This window comes from Aotus nancymaae, unplaced genomic scaffold (genome assembly GCF_030222135.1).
Source record: "Aotus nancymaae isolate 86718 unplaced genomic scaffold, 86718_ANA_hifiasm-v0.15.2.pri h1tg000020l, whole genome shotgun sequence".
NCBI classification, from domain to species: domain Eukaryota; kingdom Metazoa; phylum Chordata; class Mammalia; order Primates; family Aotidae; genus Aotus; species Aotus nancymaae.
In genome coordinates, this window is record NW_026988432.1 from 55516007 (window position 1) to 55539671 (window position 23665).

At 37.8% G+C, this 23665-nt stretch overlaps 1 protein-coding gene and 1 non-coding gene across 9 annotated transcripts in view; one reads left to right on the forward strand and one right to left on the reverse strand.

Moving 5' to 3' along the window:
• Positions 1-23665, reverse strand: part of GREB1L (GREB1 like retinoic acid receptor coactivator) — a 307520-nt gene that overhangs the window by 158498 nt on the left and 125357 nt on the right. For 4 of the 8 annotated variants that reach the window (XM_064379355.1, XM_012445023.2, XM_012445026.2 and 1 more), the window contains exon 2: positions 10987-11096. The gene's annotated coding sequence lies outside the window, so the exon portion shown is untranslated. Of the gene's footprint in view, positions 1-108; positions 286-10986; positions 11228-12008; positions 12091-13232; positions 13698-23665 lie in introns of those variants that run through there. The other 4 variants (XM_064379354.1, XM_012445020.3, XM_012445022.2 and 1 more) reach the window with 4 other exon arrangements.
• On the forward strand, positions 6699-6839 carry LOC135276190 (U4 spliceosomal RNA). Its single transcript, XR_010343738.1, has one exon. It is a non-coding gene; the product is annotated as a U4 spliceosomal RNA (small nuclear RNA).

Consider the following 23665-nt stretch of genomic DNA (forward strand, 5'->3'; position numbering starts at 1 on the left):
CTATATATCACAGTTATAAGACAAGGCTGAAGAGTAAGTTTTAAGATATGAGCCTAAGAATCACAAAGTCAAGTAACGATTTTAAAAATCAAATCAAAATAACCCTACCTCTCTATTAAAAAACTCCTCACATCAAAAATTAGCCGAGATTGGTGGCACGTTCCTGTAGTCTCAGCTACTCAGGAGGCTGAGGTGGGAGAACTGCTTGAGCCCAGGAAGTCGAGGCTGAAGTGAGCTGTGATCGTGCCACTGCACTCCAGCCTGGGTGACAAAATGAGACACTGTCTGGAAAAAAAATAAATAAATAAAAGAAAAAGAAAAAAGTTCCCCTTTTGACTAAATATAAATATATTTTCAAGTATTACACTTGGGGTTTTAATAAAAGTTTCTTTTAATACCAACTATTTGGAGCAAATAAACGTTAATTTTTAAAAGTATTTTTAAAAAGGAAATGACAAGGAAGAACAAAAAAAACACTGATTTTTTTTAAAGAAAGATCATGTACAAGCTAAAAGAAAACTGAATTTAAGACACAATTTGGGGTGTGTGGTTTTAACAGCAAATTAAGTTGTGGTACAGGTAGATGGGGATGTATGTATGCTCAGTAATAACTCACTGTTTTAAAAGTTTTAAAACATGCATTTTTAAGCTTTGTCTACTGAAAAGTCTGAGAAGCAGTAACATTCAATTACTATTAAATAAGCACTTCCTAGGCCAGGCACGGTGGCTCACACCTGTAATCCCAGCACTCTGGGAGGCTAAGTCGGGCAGATCACAAGGTCAAGGGATTGAGACCATCCTGGCCAACATAGTGAAACCCCGTCTCTACTTAAAAAAAAAAAAATTAGCTGGGTGTGGTGGTGTGCACCTGTAGTCCCAGCAGGCTGAGACAGGAAAATAGCTTGAACTTGGGAGGCCAAGTTTGCAGTGCGCAGAGATCAAGCCACTGCACTCCAGCCTGGGCAACAGAGTGAGACGCTGTTTCAAAAAAAAAAGCACTTCCTATACTCTGATTGTAGTGGCCTAAAGCGTTCCACACTGAAAGGAATCAAGATTTCTTGAAGGTATGACCAGTTCCAAGTCTGGGACAGGGAATATGCAAGATGAACCTCGGACATCCTGAACCAGAAACCAAAGAAGGTTATCAAGAAAAATAAGGCCGGGTGTAGTGGCTCACATCTGTAAACCCAGCACTTTGGGAGGCCAAGGCAGGCAGATGGCTTCAGTCCAGGAGTTGAGACCAGCCTGGGCAACATGACGAATGAAACCTTGTCTCTACAAAAAATACAAAAATTAGCTGGGTGTGTGGTGGTGTGTGCCCGTGGTCCCAGCTACTTGCAAGGCTGAGGCATGAGAATTGTTTGAGCATGGGAGGTGGAGGCTGCAGTGAACCGTGATTGCGCCACTGCACTCCAGCCTGGGTGACTGAGTGGAACCTGGTCTCAAAAAAAAAAAAAAAAAAAGCCAGGTGTGGTGGTGTGCACTTGTAATCCCAGCTACTTGGGAGGCTGAGGCAGGAGAATCGCTTGAAAGGCCAAGGTTGCAGTGAGCCTAGATCATGCCTCTGCACTCCAGTCTGGGCGACAGAGCAGGACTCTGTCTCAAAAAAAAAAAAAAAAAGAACTAATGAAGTATGTCAAAAGACATAGGAGGCCGGGTGCAGTGGCTCACGCCTGTAATCCCAGCACTTTGGGAGGCCGAGGCAGACAGATCAACTGAGGTTGGGAGTTTGAGACCAGCCTGACCAATATGGAGAAACTCCATGCGTCTCTACTACAACTACAAAAAAAAAAAAAATTACCTAGGCATGGTGGCACATGCCTGTAATTCCAGCTACTTGGGAGGCTGAGGCAGGAGAATCGCCTGAACCCAGGAGGTGGAGGTTGCTGTGAGTCGAGATTGCGCCATTGCACTCCAGCCTGGGCAACACGAGCAACACTCTGTTTCAAAAAATAAAAAAAATTCATCCCGAAAAAATAAAGTTACACACAAAAACAAATAAAATAAAAAATAAAAAATTTCTAAAAATTTTAAAAAAAACCATAGGAGACCACTTGAAAGGCTTCCGTAGGCTAAAAATGAGAAAACCCAAACATGAAAGAGAATAAATGCAACTGACTGAAGCATATTTAAAATATAAAAACTCACAAATTAATTTTGCTACTAAAGGAGAAAAAGCGAAAGCTCCTTTTAGAAAGAAACAAAGCACTACAAGCAGGAAAAGAAAAGAGCACAGCATTTATTCTGCTCTTTCTGTACTTCAAAGTAACCAAACGGTCCCGATTATTGAGTTTGAATTTTTTTTTTTTTTTTGAGACAGAGTCTCACTCCGTCACCAGGCACCAGGCTGGAGTGCAGTGGCGCGACCTCGGCTCACTGCAATCTCCGCCTCCCGGGTTCAAGCAATTCTCCTGCCTCAGCCTCCCAAGTAGCTGGGACTACAGGCGCGTGCCACCATGCCCAGCTAATTTTTGTATTTTAATAGAGATGGGGTTTCACTATGTGGGCCAAGATGGTCTCGATCTCTTGACCTCGTGATCTGCCCGCCTAGGCCTCTCAAAGTGCTGGGATTACAGGCATGAGAGAGTTTGAATTTTTTTAAATGAAGAATGCCAGCTAAAAAATGGGGGAAGAAAGACAGAATTATAAAATTACCACTTTGTAACCCCTAATGAAAAATTCACAGAGGCAATGGTAATTCATGCAGGTAATGGTAATTTACGTAGGCAATGGTAATTCGTGCAGGCAATGGTAGTAAGTGAAACCGAGAGATAGAAGGTTGATGGGGAACTTTAAAATGGAGAGATCAGACTGTCACCTCCTGAACCCACTGGTTGAGCTTAGCATCACTAAAAGTGAGGCAGTGAGACGCTGCGTGCCTTCTGAGTGGAGGCAATATGAAGCACACACATCACCTAGGAAGCATTCCTGCCAAATAGTGTGAACTTAGTCATCCCTCTAGAACACGGGTGTCCAATCTTTTGCCTTCCCTGGGCTACACTGGAAGAAGAATTGTCTTGGGCCACACATAAAATACACTAACAATAGCTGATGAGCTAAAAAAAAAAAAAAAAAAAAAAAAAAAAAAAAAGCTGGGCGAGGTGGCTTAAGGCTGTAATCCCAGCACTTTGGGAGGCTGAAGCGAGTAGATCACCAGAGGTCAGGAGTTTGACACTAGCCTAACCAACATGACAAAACCCTGTCTCTATTAAAAATACAAAAATTAGCCGGGCATGGTGGTGCATGCCTGTAATCCCAGCTACTTGGGAAGCTGAGGCAAGAGAATCACTTGAACCCAGGAGGCGGAGATTGCAGTGAGCCGAGATCATGCCATTGCACTCCAGCCTGGGTGACAGAGCGAGACTTCGTCTCAAAAAAAAAAGAAAAGAAATTGCAAAAAATCTCATAATGTTTTAAGAAAGTTTACAAATGTGTTTTGGACAGCATTCAAAGCCATACTGGGCCACACTGGATGAAGAATTGTTTTGAGCCACACATAAAATACACTAACAATAGCTGATGAGCTTAAATGAGCTTAAAAAAAAAAAAAAATCACACACACATAAAAGATCTCATAATGTTTTAAGGAAGTTTACAAATTTGTACTGGACCAGATTCAAAGCCATCCTGGGCTGCATGCGGCCCGTGGGCTGCGGGTTGAACAAGCTTGCAAAAGCAACTTCCATTTATAGGATCAAGGAGCAAGTTAAATGCCCTAAGGAAACATACAGATTCAGAATAAGAGACAGGTCTTTAGGGTTCTGCAACAAGCCAAGGCCATCCAGTTTGTATATGGTGAAACTAGGATTTAAATTTAAACTCAAAAGCACATGCTTTTCTATTAAAACATGCTGTTTGAAACAATAACAAAAAAAAAGGTGAGGGGATTATACATCCTGTTTTTGTGTGTGTGTGTGTGTGTGTGTCTGTGTGTGTATGGTGTGTGTCTGTGTGTGTTTCTTTTGGTCCCAGATAAATATTTTCTTTTCTTTTTTTGTTTTTGTTTTGTTTTTTTGAGACGGAGTCTTGCCCTGTCTCCCAGGCTGGAGTGCAGTGATCTCAGCTCACTGCAACCTCCACCTCCCCTGTTCAAGCAATTTCCCTGCCTCAGCCTCCAGAGCTGGGATTATAGGCACACATCACTACGCCCAGCTAATTTTTTTGTATTTTTAGTATAGATGGGGTTTCACCATGTTGGCCAGACTGGTCTTCAACTCCTGATCTCAGGCAATCCGCCCGCCTCAGCCTCCTAAAGTGCTGGGATTACAGGCATGAGCCACCACACCCAGCCCAGATAAATACTTTCTAAGGTACAATGTATTGTCTGTGTGTCAGGCACAGTACTAAAAAGACAAATTTGTGTTAATTCCTAGTTTTCTATTATCTTTTTCTTTACAGATGTCACTTTCTAAACTTAACAATTATTCATCCAGCATTTAGAGAAATTCTACTGTCATAGGGATTAATTACATTGACTCAGAGTCCAATAACCTTATTTCAAATCCTGTACCACTTACTCTTTGTATGATATTGGGCAAATTACTCAATCTCTCATCTGTAAAACAGAGTACTCTCAATTTCATAGATTTTTGTGAAAATACATGAGATTTTACATACAGTAATAAGTTTTTAGAATAGTGCCTGGCACAGAAAAAAAAAGTGCAGAAAATGTTGGTACTAATAGTAGCAAACTATTTTTAAATAAAAAAAAAAATTTTAGCATTGTGCCACACTGAGGCTATGAAGAAAAGTAAGATGCATTCTTTCCTTTATGTGAGTTGGGCACTAATGTAAAAGTTCCAAAGGCTGCTATTTGGCACTATATATTATTTATTTATTAATAAATTTTATAATCATATTATGAATCATAAGATAACCTCTGACACCAAGAACAGTACTGTCCAGCAGAATTTTCTAAGATAATGGAAACATTCACATTCTAGACTGACCAATATGGTAGCCACTGGCCACATGGGGCAGTTGAACACTTAAAACTTGGCCAGTGTGACTGAGGAATTAAAATTTCAATTTTATTTAATTGTAATTAATTTTTTTTTTTTTGAGACAGGGTCTTACTTTGTTGCCCAGGCTGGAGTGCAGTGGCACAATCTCAGCTCACTGCAATCTCTGCCTCCCAGGTTCAAGCCATTCTCCTGCCTCCTGCCTCAGCCTCCCAAGTAGCTGAGACTAGAGGCATGTGCCACCTGCCCGGCTAATTTTTGTATTTTTTGTACAGATGGGATTTCACCATGCTGGCAAGGCTGGTCTCAAACCCTTGGCCTCAAGCCATCTACCCTCCCGGGCCTCCTAAAGTGTTGGGATTACAGGTGTGAGCCACTGCACCCAGCTGTAATTAATTTAAATAGCTACATGTGGCTATTATCTGTCGTGCCGAACAGTACAACTCTAGAGAATGTACAATGATTTAGAGATAAAAGATTTCTTAAGTTCTAAGAGGCCTGGCTGTGTCCCTACTGATGTGACCTTGGACAAGTCCCTTAACCTCTCTCAAGCTCAGCTTCTTCATCTGTAAAATGAATGTATAGGACAGATTATGACTGTCCCTTACAGTAATAAAACTCTTTATATAAGAAAGGTATTTGTTACTGTTTTTCTATTTACATGCTCTTTCTCTATTAAAAATATTCCGTGATGAGAGGGAATAATGTATGACTCCTAGACAAATAAACCAAACACACTGTTTTCATAGAGTCTCAAATCCAAAATATTAAACAATTACATATTCTTGTTCATTCTCTTTTGTACTCTTTTAGCATTTCATTTATTCTTTTAAATTGATATCGTCACTCTCAATTATAGTTAGTTGGGTCTAGTATCTGTCTAACTTCCCCCAATAGGTTGTGAGTTTTGGGGGACATATATTTTGTTTAAAGCTGGAACTGAGGCCGAGCGTGGTGGCTCACGCCTGTAATCCAAGCACTTTGGAGGCCAAGGCGGGCGGATCACCTGAGGTCGGGAGTTCAAGACCAGCCTGACCAACATGGTGAAACCCCTTCTTAAAAAAAAAGAGATGGAACTGAGTAAAAAAAAAAAAAAAGTAAATTGAGCTTTTGGATCTTATCCAATTACATATTAAACAGATCTGAAGAGATATCATCTCTTCCCAAGCACATTTCATAAAAGCACAAAACTAACCATGCATTCAAAACATAAGTATTTTATTTCACTTTTTATTCATCCCCCTTGCTAAGAATGTTTAGAAAGTGCAAACAGAGGCTGGGCGTGGTGACTCATGCCTGTAATTCCAGCACTTTGGGAGGCCGAGGCGGGCGGATCACCAGGTCAGCAGTTCCGAGGCGGGCAGATCACGAGGTCAGGAGTTCTGAGACCAGCCTGGCCAAGATGGTGAAACCCCGTCTTTACTGAAAATACAAAAATTAAGCCAGGCGCGGTGGCTCATGCCTGTAATCCCAGCACTTTGGGAGGCCGAGGCAAGCAGATCACGAGGTCAACCGGTCGAGACCATCCTGGCAAACATGGTGAAACCCCATCTCTACAAAACCTACAAAAATCAGCTGGGCGCGGTGGCAGGCGCCTGTAATCCCAGCTACTTGGGAGGCTGAGGCAGGAGAATCGCTTGAACCCAGGAGGCGGAGGTTGCAGTGAGCCGAGATCGTGCCACTGCACTCCAGCCTGGGCGACAAGAGGGAGACTCCGTCTCAAAAAAAAAAAAAAAAGGCTTTGCGTAGTGGCAGTATCGTGGCCAATGAGGTTTATCGGAGGCACGATTATTGCTAATTGAAAACTTTTTCCAATACCCCGCCGTGACGATTTGCAATATAGTCGGCATTGGCAATTTTTGACAGTCTCTACAGATACTGAATAAAAAAATAAAATACAAATAAAAATTAGCCAGGCAATCCCAGCTACTCAGGACACTGAGGCAGGAGAATCGCATGAACCCAGGAGGCGGAGTTTGCAGTGAGCCGAAATAGCGCCACTACACTCCAGCCTGGCGACAGAGAGATTCCATCGCAAAGCAAAACAAACAAAAAAAAAAAAAACGCAAACAGATTAAAATACAAACATTTTAAACTCCTTTAATAGTTTTGTACATTTAAATTTTATGAATTTCCTTTTTTTTTTTTAAAGAGGGAGTCTCGCTCGGCTGCCCAGGCTTGAGTGCAGTGGCGCGATCTCAGCTCACTACAACCTCTACCTCCTGGGTTCAAGCGATTCTTCTGCTTCAGTCTCCTGAGTAGTTGGAATTACAGGCGCATGCCACCACACCCGGCTAATATTTGCATTTTTCGTAGAGATAGGGTTTTACCATGTTGGCCAGGCTGGATGAATTTCTTTTGATAATTTGTAAAGCCAAAAGTATTTTAGGTATTCAAATAAAAACCCAACCCTAGTAACTTAATCCTAAATTTTACCCTTTTTAGCAATATACTTACAGATATGCAATATGTATTAAATTGTTTTAGAAATAATTATTGTACCGTGCCAACCAATTTCATAATAAGTATTAAAAACCATCTTGATTACAATGCTATTTTTCCTTTGTAAGAAAGAGTACAGGTTACTACTGGAAATCTTTACTTTCTTCCTTGAAATGCCAGAAATTCTTCTGTAAAATAAACACCTCTTGTCAAGACTCTCTGGACTAGTATAATTACCAGAGGCAATCCTTGTGTAAGATCAAAGAAGCAAAACAATAATAGGCAACGTGTGACCTCTACCATGTCACCGGAGACCAATTTTTCAACAGGGAGAACAGTCAATAATCCAGAACAGAAAACATTAAATAACAAGAAATGCTTCCAAAGTGTGGCTCACCACATCTTTCAACACTGCCACATTCAGAGTTCAGAGTCTCTATGGTTTCTAAAAACAAACTTCTGGGGATTTATCACAACAATCATTAAAATCTGCATAAAACACCAGAGGCAAAAAACAACTTGCCAATTTCCCAAATGCAGAGTAGAATTTCAAAAGATACCACAATAATTTTCCAAATTTCATGTGATGCTTTAAAAAGTATAGTGGGAAAGGCACAGATAACTAAATATTTTCCACCTAACACTCAACTAATTTCTGTTATTTACCTAGCCCCAATTAATTTTCCCAAAAGAGTTATTTGCAAAGTTGGCTATGAACATTAACCAAATAAATATAATTGGTAATAACACATTAAATACTTCTACAGGTTTTTTTTGGCTTTGTTTTGTTGACAATGGTGGGTCACTAAACCCAGAAACAGGGTTTCCTATGTAATATATTTGGGTGACTAAGCATTATAAGGGTACAAAGAGGGGTAAATAAATTCTCAAAGTAATTACAGTAAAACAGAAGTACATTTAATACTGACTTCTAAAAAGCACTGCAAATCAAATTGTGCCTTAGAATCAGCAAAACTTGATTGTTTTTCTTAAATACTATTGCCAAAAATCTGTCTTCTTTCAAAATCAGATGTGAATTAGGGGCTGAACAAATGTATTTGAATTATTTAACCTGCAAAACACACATTCTGCTGGTAATTCAGAGAGTAAGTAATAAAAGAGGGAGACTTTGCTTAAAAGAAAAAGCACTGGAAATTCCAAGCAATCATGAACCTTCTGTTTTTTTTTATTCTGTTCTTTTATGGCTTCTTGCTCCTGCTACCTGTATCTTTCCACTCTGTCATCTGCTCCTGTCTTTCCAACTTCTTATCTTATTAACATTGCTAATTGTATTTGTCAGTTTTGCCACACTTTTAAGGCTACTTAAACAGCTGTGGGTTTTCTGTAGGCAATTATCAGTCACTATACTTAGGTTTCTAAATTAGTTGTTGAAAGGTGCTTTAACCTTGAGAAAATTAAAAAAAAAAAAAGAGCATACTACATGCTAAGCCTTACATTTATGTATATGTTCCTTTAACATGATTATCAAAAATTCAAAACAATTACACACAAGTAGTAGACACTGTAAATTTATAAATTAACAAGGCCTGTTATATATTCCTTATCATTTTATCCTTCCTGTACTATATACATTGTAACATATGCTTTCTTTCTATATAGGTGTATAGATTGGAATATAAATGATAGTGTATAAATTGGAATATCAAAATACTGCCAAATTCCTCTAACAGTCTCCTTTCGCAACCTGTCAGTTGGCTAATACCTTTCAAAGGTATCCACAATCATATAAGCGGTCTCTTGAGGTCATGGGTTGTGGCAAAGACAGCTTTTACAATATGCAGATTTTCCCCTTCTCCATTTCCCTTCAAAGAGAAAACTCCTTATTGTATTGCTTTTCTTATTCTCAATTCTTGACTCTGACATTGATTTTCTTCTTGACCACATTCAGGAAGAAATGGAAGGTTTAAGGTTATTTGTCAACTGACAGCTCCTTCTATCAACTATCAACAACTAAATAAAAAAATCTGTAATACAAAAACATGACACTTCATGTGCCACCCATTTTCCTCATAAGTTAAAATAAACTCAAATATAACTTTTTAGAGTTAGCAACTTTTGGTGCTTTTAAAAGTTTAATAATAATGCCCTGTTTGTGGATAAGGCCAAAAGCTTGTAGAATTAGTTTTAAATTAATGTAGGTTCCTGCCTTACCTCTCCCACTCCACCCTCCATCACTCCCCACTGCTACCACTTTCTGCTCCAAGGAAAGAAAAAGGTTACATTTCAACAGGGCAAAATTCTTCCTAAGAAACACTAAAATGATAAACATTTTGAAAAGCAAAGTACACTTCAAACTCTAACTGTTCTTTCAGACCTATATTGACTCTTATAGATGTTACCAACATTTGGTAAGGATTATCCTTCCATTAGACAAAAGTGAGCATTCCTTAGATAAATCAGGAGTTTTTGCCATGAGACTCATAAAACCTTTTCACAACACAGATTTTCAAGAGAATCCTTTAAGGTTTAGGAGGCTGCTCCTTTACTAAGTAACAAAATACACCCCATGGTGTCTCACTGACCCCACTCAGCTGTCCTTTGACCTCCTCAATTGTTGCAGCCTAACTCCAGGGTCCACAGAATGTGCCTCCCATATCAAAAAGGCTAATGTTGCTTCCTCCTAGCACCTGGTGAAACAAAATGCAACAGTTCTTTTTCTTCTGCCTCTTCCACTCCCTCTCTATTTTCCAGATGTTCCAGGCCCAAATGTTAAGTCCATCCTGGGTTTCAGTATCTGCGTGGTCACCATGAAGGAACAAACAGGGACCAGGCTGAAGTGGCAATGACCCTCTTATTCTTTTTGGCCTCAAAAGGATACAACGGGTCATAAAAAAGGAAAAGATCTTTGGCCTCTCTTGGAAATGCCAGGCTATTTAAGCACATTGTAACTTCCAAAAGGAGAGAGACAGTCTTGGGATATGCCCCTTCTGACAGACAGGAGTTACCTAAAACAGTAGTCTTAAATTCTCAATTCTAAGCAAGCATTTGATTTTCTTTAATGGGGGGAGGAGGAGGGGGAGTATCACCTTTTTCCTTTTCTAAATTAAAAGCCTCCTAAAATAGAAAAAAAAAAAACTTTTATGAAATCTTTATAACACATCTCAGAATAGTGTTATACGAGACAAATATATGCAGTCAACAGGGAGAATCTGGGTTTTTCTGCAGAAGCCTATAATCTAGAAGTCTCATTTATTATACAATTTGAAGGATAAAATCATAATTAACAAAAAGGAATAAAGAACTGAATTCTTCCCAAACTAAAATGCAAAGAGAAAAGGAAAAAAAAAAAGAACTGAATTCTTATTTTCTTAATTTAGGTACATAGGAAATACAGAGGCTATTGTAGGGAAATAACTCACTGCAGAAGCTTTCTGGTATGGGGCAAGGGGGTGGGGAAGGGAGAGGAAAGGAGAGAAGGAGGGAGAGGAAGGAGAAGAGCTCATGGAAGTATCTTATTCACTTTAAGGATCAAACATAGTAGTTTTATTTAAGTTATAAATACAACTTCCTAAAACAAATTTGATCTTGAAAAACAGGGGGGGCATATATAATTGCACAATACCTTGGTTTATTTATTAACATTTTTGAATCACAGTCATGATTAAGTTGGGCAGTCAACACTTCAGGGAGTCTGTTGCCTAGATTTTAACTTGTTTAACGCTTTTTTTGCACCTGCAAAAACATAAAAAATAAAAACATATACATAAAGACGTGAGTTAATTTCCAAATACGTATTCAATAATATAACAAATATTTATAATTCTATAAAAATCACCATTAGAAATTATCAAAGTCTCACACTTTCCAACTCCATATACATTATAATGAGCAAAGACACAGATACTCCATCTTTCTCAATGGTCTTAAAATAATGACTCCTAATTATAGATACTCAAGGATAATTTCTGTTCTTACCATTTCCCCCTACTAAAAGTAAGTTGAGTAAGTCTCTCAAGTCTGCATTTATGGCAGGTGTTACCATAATATCAAAAGCCCACAGACTATTTACTTTTAGGAATAAAATTAGTGGTAGGTAATTTTCTTATCTATGGAATTGAAGAGTAATAATCTCTGATACCTGGCCCAAATTTATCTACGCAAAGAACTATCAAAAATGTAAAACATAATTAATATTCATTGAATAATTTCCAATAAGGAAGCCTGCAGAAGAAAAAGCTATTGTTTCCTACCTTCTGAGTAGTGTATTCCTAGAAGATATTGAAATATAATTGGTTGAAAATTATAGTATGCATGTTAATCTCTCCTCTAAATAAATTATGGTCAATATAAACTACTACATGGAAAAATAGGAAATACAGTTATAAAACATAAAGTGAAATGAAAACTACTTGTCATTGATTTTTGTACATAACTTAGAAGCATTATTTCTAGTCCTTTGTTACTGTGTTTAAAAAGAAAACAAAAGAGGATTCTCCTATGATATCCTAAAATATTTAAAGCACTAAAATATTCGAAGTAAAATTAACTTATGTTGTCTAAAAATGGTTTTTTTTCATTTTACTTTTATACCAACTTGAAAGAAAAAGACCATTTTAGATTTTCAAATAAAAATATTTATCTTACCTCTTACTGTCAGAAGAATGTCTTCAGGCAAAAGAATAATAAAAAATGCAAGGCCTAGGTTTTCAAACTCACATATATTCCACCCATCCACACACAAATAGACATCTTTTTCTAAGTCAGCAGGAGCCTTGCTACCTATATCCAAACCCACGATTACCCCATATGGTCAACAAGGTCAAACTGCATTACTGCCAATGAAACTATATTACTCTGCAAGGACCTTCATGATTAAAAAAAAGGGAAAAAAAAGGTCAGTAATCGAGTTCCAATAGCTTCAGAGTCTAAAATTGCTAATTTTTGGCCACGTGCTGCACACTTCACCTGTTTGTAATGACATTTTTGTATTTTCTTCTAATTACACTCAAAGCTAAGACCTTTGGCCCTGGGCCACAGACCCCTATTCAGGCTGCACACATTCTCTTAAACGACCTGATCCTTTGTTGTCACTCTTACTCTTTCATCTATTATTTATACCCATAGAGAAGGAAGATACTCAACCATTTGTATAGCTTAAAGCTTCTAATCATCTTAATTTGCCTTTCAACCTATGGTCTTTTTCATAGACAAATGCCAAAAAGTTTGACAAAATCATTTTTTTTTTTTTTTTTTTTTGCAATCACGTTACCCGCCCCTCTTCCCCTTTCTTACTCCCTGGCCAACCTCCTTCCTGTTCCTTGTTTTTCATGGGAGGGACTTTGTATTAGCCAGGATTTACAAATTTTGACCTTCACCAACAAAATGAATTTCTAAATGCAATACAAATCTCCAACTTGTTCTGACAGATCAATAACAATTATATTTCTTTTTTTGATCAAAGAGCCCCCTTAAGTTGGAGGTTACTGAAAATAACTTAAAATCTGTCCCCAGCCTCCCAAAAGCCTGAGCATAGAATTTTCAGAATTCCTCTAAAAAATGCCAAAAAGCATTTAGTAAACAATAAGAATATTAGTTATAGGGCCAAAACTTTTAATTTTAATGTCTATATTTGCTCACTTGTTTACAAAAAGAAACAAAGAGGAAGGAAAGAAAAAAGAGAAAATAAAACAAACATTTTAATGTTAGATATTTAAAATTTAAAATATTTAAAAGACTACTAATTCTCCAAACAGCAAAATCCTCACATAATATATCCTGTATTATTCAGATTATTTCCCAACACTCTCTCCATATTGAAAAATGTATATTCAAACACATTTTGCAAATCCAAAGCATGGAATTGTTTACCATGATGCAGACGTCTCCCTCAGATCACGATAGGCACCAAAAGATTCTGATTGCCAAGATGTTTATAAAATGACATCTGATCCATCTTTGCTCTCTTCCCCTATTGCTCAGCTTACTCTTGATTTCTAACAGTGTTTTCTTGTCTGTCTCCTCTGCAGACCCTGAAACCCCTTGACTTTTCTTATTTTCACCATTTGCTTCAACCAGCAGTTCACTGGAGACCCATCCATCTTGTAATGCCTAAAGTGACAGATGCTCTCAGGAACGACCACACTGCTGAGTGAACAAAAGATAACATCACCTCCAGGAACTCCAGAGAGAAATACAACTGCAAGCTTAAGACAGGGGTAACTTGACAGACACTGGACCATAAACCTCTTCTAAGCAAAAAAGAAAACAATTGCCACACACACAAAAAAAATCTGACACAATCAAAGGCAGAAAAGAGTGATTATTTGTGGATTGCCTTTTCACTCTGTAACTCACTTTTCCCCACCCAATGCTTTTATATTGGGGCAATTCACTCACCAATAGGCAAGAGAAGTTCTTGTGGGTAGGGGGTGCAGGGTGGGAGGAGCCTTTCTCAAGTATCTTCTTTTATTCATCAATATTCAAAGTGAAATTCATTCACAAGTGTTTCAGGAAATCTAAGTCTACCATACAGCATTCTTAAGTCTGACCCTCTTGTTTGCATAAAGCAGTATCTGGACTCAAAACTGCTGACTCAATTCTACTGAGTGAAAGGCACAGGCATGCTTTGCAAATTAAAACACATTAGAAATTAAAAAGCAACGAGTTAACAATGTCAACAATATGTGCAGCACATTTAAAAAAGCTCACCATTCATTCATCATTCAATCTCCAACTTGGGTTAAAAAGACATTTTACAAGAGGATTCTGGGAAGGGCTGCAGATCTCTTTTCTAACAAAGGAAAGGTCGTATTAACATCTCCCAGCAACAAACTAATGACAGGGAAGCTGTAGATGTAGGAGACTCTGCCTGATGTCATCTAGGTTCTAGGACCTTCATTGTTGCTGTTGTTTAAAACATCTTATCTAAAACCATCAGACAGCAATAGGAAGAAAAATTCAGCGAAGGTAAAATTTCGAAGAACATAACAACAAAAACCAACCTAGAGGTCAATTAAGAACATCGTGTGGTCAATGCCAATTATGGAGATTAACAACCGGTTTTTATAATAGGTATCAAGCAACACAGGAAAACCTCTATTGCAGCGAAATACATTATTTTCCTCAAAAAGGGCAAATGATGCAAATATTTGTTATATCTAAAGAGCCAAAATGCTTAAGAAAAGTTCCTGGCACCTGTAGTCCCAGCTACTCAGAAGGCTGAGGCAGAAGAATCACTTGAACCTGGGAGGTGGAGGCTGCAGTGAGCGGGGAAATTGTACCACTGTACTCAAGCCTGGGTGACAGAGTGAGACTCCATCTCAAAAAAAAGAGTTAATTGACAAAAATGAACATGGTGATAATTTATACAGAGATCGGCTACTGTGGTAGACTTTTTCAGAGTCTGTTGTTTAGTCTATCATAAATAAATAAAAAAAAAGAAAAGAAAAGTTCCATCAACGATATTTCTAAGAAGAAATGTAAACACTTAAAATGGCAGTTCTTTAGTAAAAATAATTTTTTCTCTAAAATTTTTGCACACAAAGCCTTTAAGTTATGCTACAATCATTTTTTTTTTTGGAGTTACTAATGACTCCTCTCCTCCTCATTTTCCAAAAAAACCAAATAAATTTTAAAAGATATTTTATCTTCTGTGATTGAATTACTTGGGGGGAGGAGTTTTAAAAATTTCAAGTTGATATAAATCAACATATCAGTTATTCAAACATTTTTATGTCTCTCTTAACTCCTCAAACACTTCAATGTATCTTTTATAAATAACACAGTATAATAGTTTGCAACCTCAGAATTTTCTGAGGGTTTTTTTTTTTTTTTTTTTTGAGGTGGAGTCTCGCTCTGCTGTCCAGGCTGGAGTGCAGTGGTGCAATCTCTGCTCACTGCAACCTCTCCCTCCTGGGTTCAAGCGATTCTCCTGCTTCAGCCTGCTAAGTAGCTGGGACTACAGGGACACACCACCATGTCTAGCTAATTTTTGTATTTTTAGTAGAGACGGGGTTTCACCATGTTGGCCAGGATGGTCTCGATCTCCTGACCTCATGATCCACTTGCCTTGGCCACCCAAAGTGCTGGGATTACAGCTGTGAGCCACTGCGCCTGGCCTTTTCTGGGTTTTTTTTTAAGGCTGACAAAGCAGAATACATACAAAATAATGAGTATGTAAAATTATATCACAATAGAAAAAAAAGATTAAATAATTATAGAACACTTATCTCAGATAAAATGTTTGTTCTAATATGGACTAGATCTTTAACTAGAAGACCTTATAAAAAAAGTCTTATACACACTGGCCCTAAGTAATCCCCTACAATCTATTAATCCAAAAGTACCACATCATTCAACACTTTCAAACTTCGGTGTTAAGAAGAAGAAAAAGAAGGGACCTTGAAATGACAGCTCCATTGTAGAAGGCTCAAAAAAAGATCCAATTAAATAATCTATTTTAAAACACAATAGAATCAATATGCATGCTAGAAAAGGACACTCTTGTGGAAAGTTCTTACTGTCTGATTGATCAAAAACAAAACAAAACTTTTTTTTTTTTCCCAAGGGTCCCTTCCAGATCACACAGTCTGTACCAGAAATCCACACAGGAAAAAAATCTATCAAAATGAAATCCTAAAACAGTTTACCCTTCACCATCCTCTTTGCACTTCAAAACCCTGTTAGTCCTTCAGTTAAACCCCAGGGCTGAACCATTTCAATAATAAGAGAGGTGGCCAGTGGTGATTTATCTCCCATTTGGCCTCTGGACAGAGCTGTAATGTCTAGGAAGCTTCCCTTCCCTGACTCCATCCCTCCCCCAAGTCTCTACCTTAATTTGTGCAGCCTTGGGTCTGCAATACCTTACAAACAATTCATGTGCCTCTTCCAATTAGATGCAGGAACACTCCGTACTCAAGATCTGGGTACGTTTTCTCAGCAATTATTTTACAAAATGGCATGCTGCTGAGTAATCAGAGCATGGCAAATACCAGCTTAAATTTCAGATTCTCTTTGTTATAAGTTAGGGAAGAAAAGAAACTTCCTTAACTGTAGCCTTTCTCCTCCCACATATGTTGTTATCAAAACTTCTTAAGCTTTTCCCAGTGTATTCTTTGATATCCTTTATGTTTTGGACCACATTAGCCAATATCCTGCAGTGTGGTACTCATCTAAATTTAAATCTCTGCATTGTAAAATATCTTAACAAATTCAAAAAAGTGGAGATTTCATAGGTCACAGACTCCTGGGTCGAAAAAAACCTACAAGTAGACAACAGACCACCATGAATCAACTGATTTATTCTACCCTTGTTATCAAATATGTACTGTAACTGTCGTCATGTACACTAACCAATTTTCCTCTAGTAAAATAAACACCAACAATGTCAACAATTATTTAAATTGAAATATACATCCCAAAAGTCATCAAATGTGAAACACAGTAAAATTATTCCTTAAAAATGGAGGCTATTTTATCACTAAGCATGACTTAACTATTTCATAATTATGTTCATTTTGCTTTCTAGAATGGAAAAAGAATAAAAAGCCTATGTAACCCTTTCCCTACCTATTCATTTTTTTCTGTTTTATTTAAATGAGAAGAGTTTTTCTAATTGAGTCTGATAAATTCCACCTGAATGTCACATTAACAGCTTGCATCAAATGATTCAACTATAGAGATATAATTTTACCAGTTGAAAATGTTCCATCTATTTCACTAAATTCATAAGTTTAGAGACTCCATAGGCAAAGATAAATGTATTTCATTTAAACCTAATATCAGTTAAAAAAAACTTAAAAATAAGAAAAGTAAATATATGACTGACAGTTTCAAATACAAGAAATGTAACTCTTTGGCAATTAAAAGGAAATAATTGTTCACAATTTTGGAGATATTTATCAATAAAATTTATATTTCTTCCATTAAAAAATACACCACAAACATCTTTATATCACATTAGCAAATATTTTTCATTTTCAGAGCCTTAAATATCACAAATTCCAGAAAAAAACCCTCCTACCAAATTACTTTATTGCATGCAACCAGATCAGTGAATCTCAGATTTATATTTGAGATGACACAAAGATTTAAACTGGCATTAATAACAATATTCAGGAAAACAAATTTCTTAACCTACTTCATGACAACAAAGATAACAAAAAGCTTTCCTCAGACAGTCAACAAGAGTAATTGATGTACCACAGAGGAAATATTCAATCTTCATTAAATATTTATTCAGTGCAATAGACTGTTAGGTGCTATTTAGACCTCAAAGAAGAAGCAGTTCCTGTCTGCTAGGTATTATGTCTTAGGAGAATTGAACGGAGATGAGAGGCAGTTCCTCAAGTCCTGACACTATACTTCAAAATGACAACGCTAAAACTAGAAATGTGCTATAAAATGCATATTATTACTTTGAAGTCTGATACCAAAAAAAGTGATACCTAAGGGAGTACTAACTTGAATAAAACTTGACTGAGTAGTTCTTGATTTTTGTTTTTTTTGAGAGTGAGGCTCACACTGTAGCCAGGCTGGAATGCAGTGGTGTGATCTCAGCTCACTGCAACCTCTGCCTCCGGGGTTCAAGCGAGTCTCCTGCCTCAGCCTCCCAAGTAGCTGTGATTACAGGTGCCTGCCACCATGCCCAGCTAATTTTTTGCATTTTTAGTAGAGATGGGGTTTCACCATGTTGGCCAGGCTGATCTCAAATTGCTGGCCCCATGATTTGCCCACCTTGGCCTCCCAAAGTGCTGGGATTACAGGGGTGAGCCATGGCGCCCCACCTCTTGATTTCTTATTAATGCAGCATGAAAATATTTGGATGTTCGAGATGTGCAGTTCCCAATTCTGCCCCTGAGTAACCAAGGCCCAGACACCTATCTTCAGTGGACCTTAGTTTCCTTATCCATTAAATGAGGATTAAAGTAATACCCTTCTAGATTGTAAATGTTTATGGTGGTCTCTGCAGATGACATGATCTTGTACATAGAAAACCTTAAGACTGCACCAAACAACTGTTAGAACTAATAAATGAATTCAGTACAGTTGATACAAAAACAACATACAAAATCAGCATTTCTTCTTTTTTTTTTATTCTGTGAAATTATTATCTTTTCATTTTATTTCAACAGTTTTTGGTGAGCAGGTAGTTTTTGGTTACATGGATAGGTTCTTTAGTGGTGATTTCTGAGATTTTGGTGCACCCCTCACCCGAGCAGTGTACACTGTATCCAATGTGTAGTCTTTTATTCCTCACCCCGACTCCCAACCTTCCCCACAAAGTTCATTATATCATTCTTACACCTTTGTGTCTTCACAGCTTAGCGTCACTTATAAGTGAGAACATACGATAACTGGTTTTCCTCAAAATCAGCATTTCTATATGCTAACCACAAATTATCCAAAAAAGAAATGGAAAAAAAATCTTATTTATAATAGCTACAAAATTAAAACAAATATCTAGGAATACATTTAACCAAGGAGGTGAAAGATCTGTACACTGAAAACTATAAAACACTGATAAGATAAATCGAAGACACAAATAAATGGAAAGATATCTTGTGTTCATGAATTTAAAAAATGAATATTGTTGGCCGGGCGCGGTGGCTCATGCTTATAATCCCAGCACTTTGGGAGGCAAAGATAGGTGGATCACGAGGTCAAGAGATTGAGACCATCCTGATCAACATGGTGAAACCCCATCTCTACTAAAAATACAAAAATTAGCTGGGCGTGGTGGCACACGCCTGTAGTCCCAGCTACTCGGGAGGCTGAGGCAGGAGAATTGCTTGAACCCAGGAGGCGGAGGTTGCAGTGAGCCGAGATGGTGCCACTGCACTCCAGCCTGGGTAACAAGAGCGAAACTCCATCTCAAAAAAAATAAAAAATAAAAATAAAAAAATAATAATAATAAATAAAAATGAATATTGTTTAAATGTCCATACTACCCAAAGCAATCTTCAGATTCAATGCAATTCAATTCTCATGTAACATGCCTTTGAGTAGATTTCTAAAATTTCCTTCATTTTGCTGGATTTCATCTCATTGCTTTTCTGTTTTTCCTGCATCTATAGGCTGCTTCTCAGTTTCCTAAATGTTAGTGTTGCACAGGGTTTAGTTTATGGTAGCTATCTTCCAAGGTTGACCCCAGTGATTCTTACCTCCTGTGAATCAGGGCTGACTTTTGTGATTAATAAAATACTGAACAAGAAGGCCGGGCGTGGTGGCTCATGCCTATAATCCCAGCACTTTGGGAGGCCAAGCAGGGTGGATCATAAGGTCAGGAGTTCAAGACCAGCCTGGCCAACATAGTGAAACCCTGTCTCTACTAAAAATACAAAAATTAGCCAAGCATGGTGGTGTGTGCTTGCAATCACAGCTATTCAAGCAGCTGAGGCATGAGAACTGCTTGAACCCTGGAGGCGGAGGTTGCAGTGAACTGAGATCACCCCACTGCATTCCAAACTGGGCAACAGAGTGCATAAACAATACATGTAATTAAATAAAGTAATTAATAAATTAATTTTAAAAATTAAAAAAAACATATATATAAAAGCACATTGCTAACTTAATTAAGCCCTGTATTTATTTATTATTATCGCTAATACCATTATTGACTTTGAATACTTGATATTGCAAAACACTGACTTCTTTATGACAAGTACCTTTTCACATCAATAGGTTTATTGTAGATAAATGTGCTGCGACAGTAGTTTATGAATGTTCACATAGTAAAGACTATAAATATAGCTTGTTTTTAATACCCCTTCATATATTATTTTTAGCATAAGCCAACAAATTTGTTTAACTTATTTAAAATAGCTTGTGTATGTGAAGCTTTGCAAAACTTTCCATGACCACAGAGGTAGTAGTCTGAAACTGATAACGTGTAGGATGAAACACAAATTTCACAACCTAGTGTTTGAAAACTTTCATTATCTTTCTGTGCCTATTGAAACTCATCACCCATCATACCCCAGAATGCAATATCTGTTCCTTTCAATTTGATTTTCTTGCCGTCCCGACAATAACAAGCCCACGTCCATCTCTGCGCCTTTATTCAAGTTGTGCCTTAATTCATCTTAGTCCTTCATTCAACTCTTTATCTGGTCTAATCCTTTTCTTACTTTGCTCATATTTATCTTTCCCCTTGTAATCCCCACATCACCTACCCTGGTTCTGGGGTATATAGCTAGCACTTGAGAAACAAAAATATCATTGAAATATTTTTAAGGTAAACCTAGTTATATCAAGTCAGCATAGAAATTGTGCCTCTGTAGATGTATAAAAAGGAACAATTCTATATGAAGGATTAAAATAATTCTTTTTAGCTTTCTTGAATAGAAAACATGTTTACCTGATTAAAGATCTAGTAGAAAACAAAGTAAAAAGTGCGACTTCAACCTTTGTCTCATAGTCTCCCCTCATAGCAAGCCACTTTGATTAGTTTTTTATTTTCATTTATTTATTATTATTATTTTTGAGACTAAGTTTCACTCTTGTTGCCCAGGCTGGAGTACAATGGCATGATCTTGGCTCACTGTAACCTCTGCCTCCCGGGTTCCAGTGATTCTCCTGCTTCAGCCTCCTGAGTAGCTGAGATTACAGGCATGTGCCACGACACCTAGCTAATTTTTTGTATTTTTAGTAGAGACAGAGTTTCTCCACGTTGGTCAGGCTCGTCTTGAACTCCCAACCTCAGATGATCCACCTACCTCGGCCTCCCAAAATGCTGGGATTACAGGCATGAGCCACCGTGCCTGGTTGGCAGTTTTAATTTTTAAATAATTGAATTAACCATTTAAACAGTTGTGTAAAATCACAGAATTCACTTGCTAGGAAACAGTAGAATAGAGGGAGAAAGAGATTAGAAGGGGGAAAAAAAACCCTATTTGAATAAATGTTATTTTTCACTTAAAAATAAACTTTTTCAGTGTATTGATTATTTTGTAAGGAGAACAAAATATATATTTCCATCTTACCCATTCTCTTTTGCTATTGCAAAAGGGGCAGAAACCGAAACTCCCCCACCCCTCCTCCAAACAGCAGAGGAGGAGAATGAGAATAAATAAGATGGGGTTGAAGTAGCCAGCAGGAATATGGGGTATAGGGTATGGAGGGAGAGGATCTCAGGCAAAAGTATCAAATAGTTTTTTTTTTTTTTTCCAGCAAGGTTGTTTACAGATTTTCTCCCTGCATACCCCAAATTCCCACTACAATCTTTTCCCCATTTCTTTTCCCCATGTTCTACCTTTTTCGGTTCATTCCTGAAGAACTTTGGATCCAATCAGTTGTTTCCTATTGTCTGTGCTGCTGACTCCTGGATCTACATAATTGACCATCAAGTCTTTTCTGAGTTGCTGCTCCCAAGCTAGAAAAATCTAGAGAACATCACCATTGTGTTCTGTCATCCCCTCAACCTCAATATGCCAACTCAACATGTCCAAAATATGTAAAACATAAATTATTATTAAAGCAAAATCTATTGTTTCCCTGATTTTATTATTTTATTCATGTATTCACCTAGAAACTACTGAGAACTGCGCTAGGAATGATGATCAACGCAGTCCCTAATCTCAAAGAGAGCCCTATCTAGAAGTAAAGACAGATCTGTAAATGTATAAATGCTCACTAGAAGTAGAACAAAATACTGTAAAAGCTCAGAGATGTAGCAACTCTGTCTGGAGAAACAGAAACATCAAAGAAGAGGTGATATTTTGGGTGGCTTTAAAGCAGCAATCCCCAATCTTTTTGGCACCAGGCACTGGTTTTGTGGAAGACAATTTTCCACAGCCAAGCATTGGGGGATGGTTTGGGGATGATTCAAGCCCATTACATGTATTGTGCATTGGGCCGGGTGAGGTGGCTCATGCCTGTGATCACAACACTTTGGGAAGCCGAGGCGGGTGGATTACGAGGTCAAGAGATCAAGACCATCCTGGCCAACATGGTGAAACCTCGTCTCCACTAAAAATAGAAAAAAAAATAGCTGCGTGTGGTGTCGTGTGCCTGTAGTCCCAGCTACTTGGGAGGCTGAGGCAGGAGAATCACTTGAACCGGGGAGGCGGAGGTTGCAGTGAGCCGAGGTCGTGCCACTACACTCCAGCCTGGCAACAGAGCAAGACTCTGTCTCAAAAAAAAAAAAAAAAATTCTTAGAACGGAAATCATAACAAACAATGCAATCAAGCTAGAACTCAGAATTCAGAAACTAACTCAGAACCTGTTCTTCGAAACCAATGAGAACAAAGACACAACATACCAGAATCTCTGGGACACATTTAAAGCAGTCTCTAGAGGAAAATATATAGCAATAAGTGCCCACAAGAGAAGCAAGGAGATATCTAAAATTGACACCCTATCATCAAAATTGAAAGAGCTAGGGGAGCAAGATAAAAAAAACTCAAAACATTGCAGAAGACAAGAAATAACTAAGATCAGAGCAGAACTGAAGGAGATAGAGACACAAAAAACCCTTCAAAAAATCAATAAATCCAGGAGCTGGTTTTTCAAAAAGGTCAACAAAATAGACAGACCACTAGCCAGATTAATAAAAAAGAAAAGAGAGAATAATCAAATAGATGCAATAAAAAACAATAAAGGGGATATCACCACAGATTCCACAGAAATTCAAACCATCATCAGAGATTATTACAAGCAACTCTATGCATATAAACACATAAACTAGTAAACCTGGAAGAAATGGATAAATTCCTGGATACTTGCCTCCTCCTAAGCCTAAACCAGGAAGAAGCCGAAACTCTGAATAGACCAATAACAAGGTCTCAAGTTGAGGCAGCAATTAAGAGCCTACCATCCAAAAAAAGCCCAGGTCCAGATGGGTTCACAGCCGAATTCTACCAGACATACAAAGAGGAGCTGGTACCATTCCTTCTGAAACTATTCCAAATAATCCAAAAAGAGGGAATCCTTCCCAAATCATTTTATGAGACCAACATCATCCTGATACCAAAACCCGGAAGAGACTCAACAAGAAAAGAAAACTTCAGGCCAATATCCATGATGAACATAGATGCAAAAATCTTCAATAAAATACTGGCAAGCCAATTGCAACAGCACATCAAAAAGCTTATCCACCATGATCAAGTAGGATTCATCCCAGGGATGCAAGGCTGGTTCAACATACACAAGTCTATAAACATAATTCACCACATAAACAGAATCAAAGACAAAAACCACATGATTATCTCAATCGACGCAGAGAAGGCCTTTGACAAAATTCAACAGCCTTTATGCTAAAAACCCTCAATAAACTAGGTATTGATGGAACGTATCTCAAAAT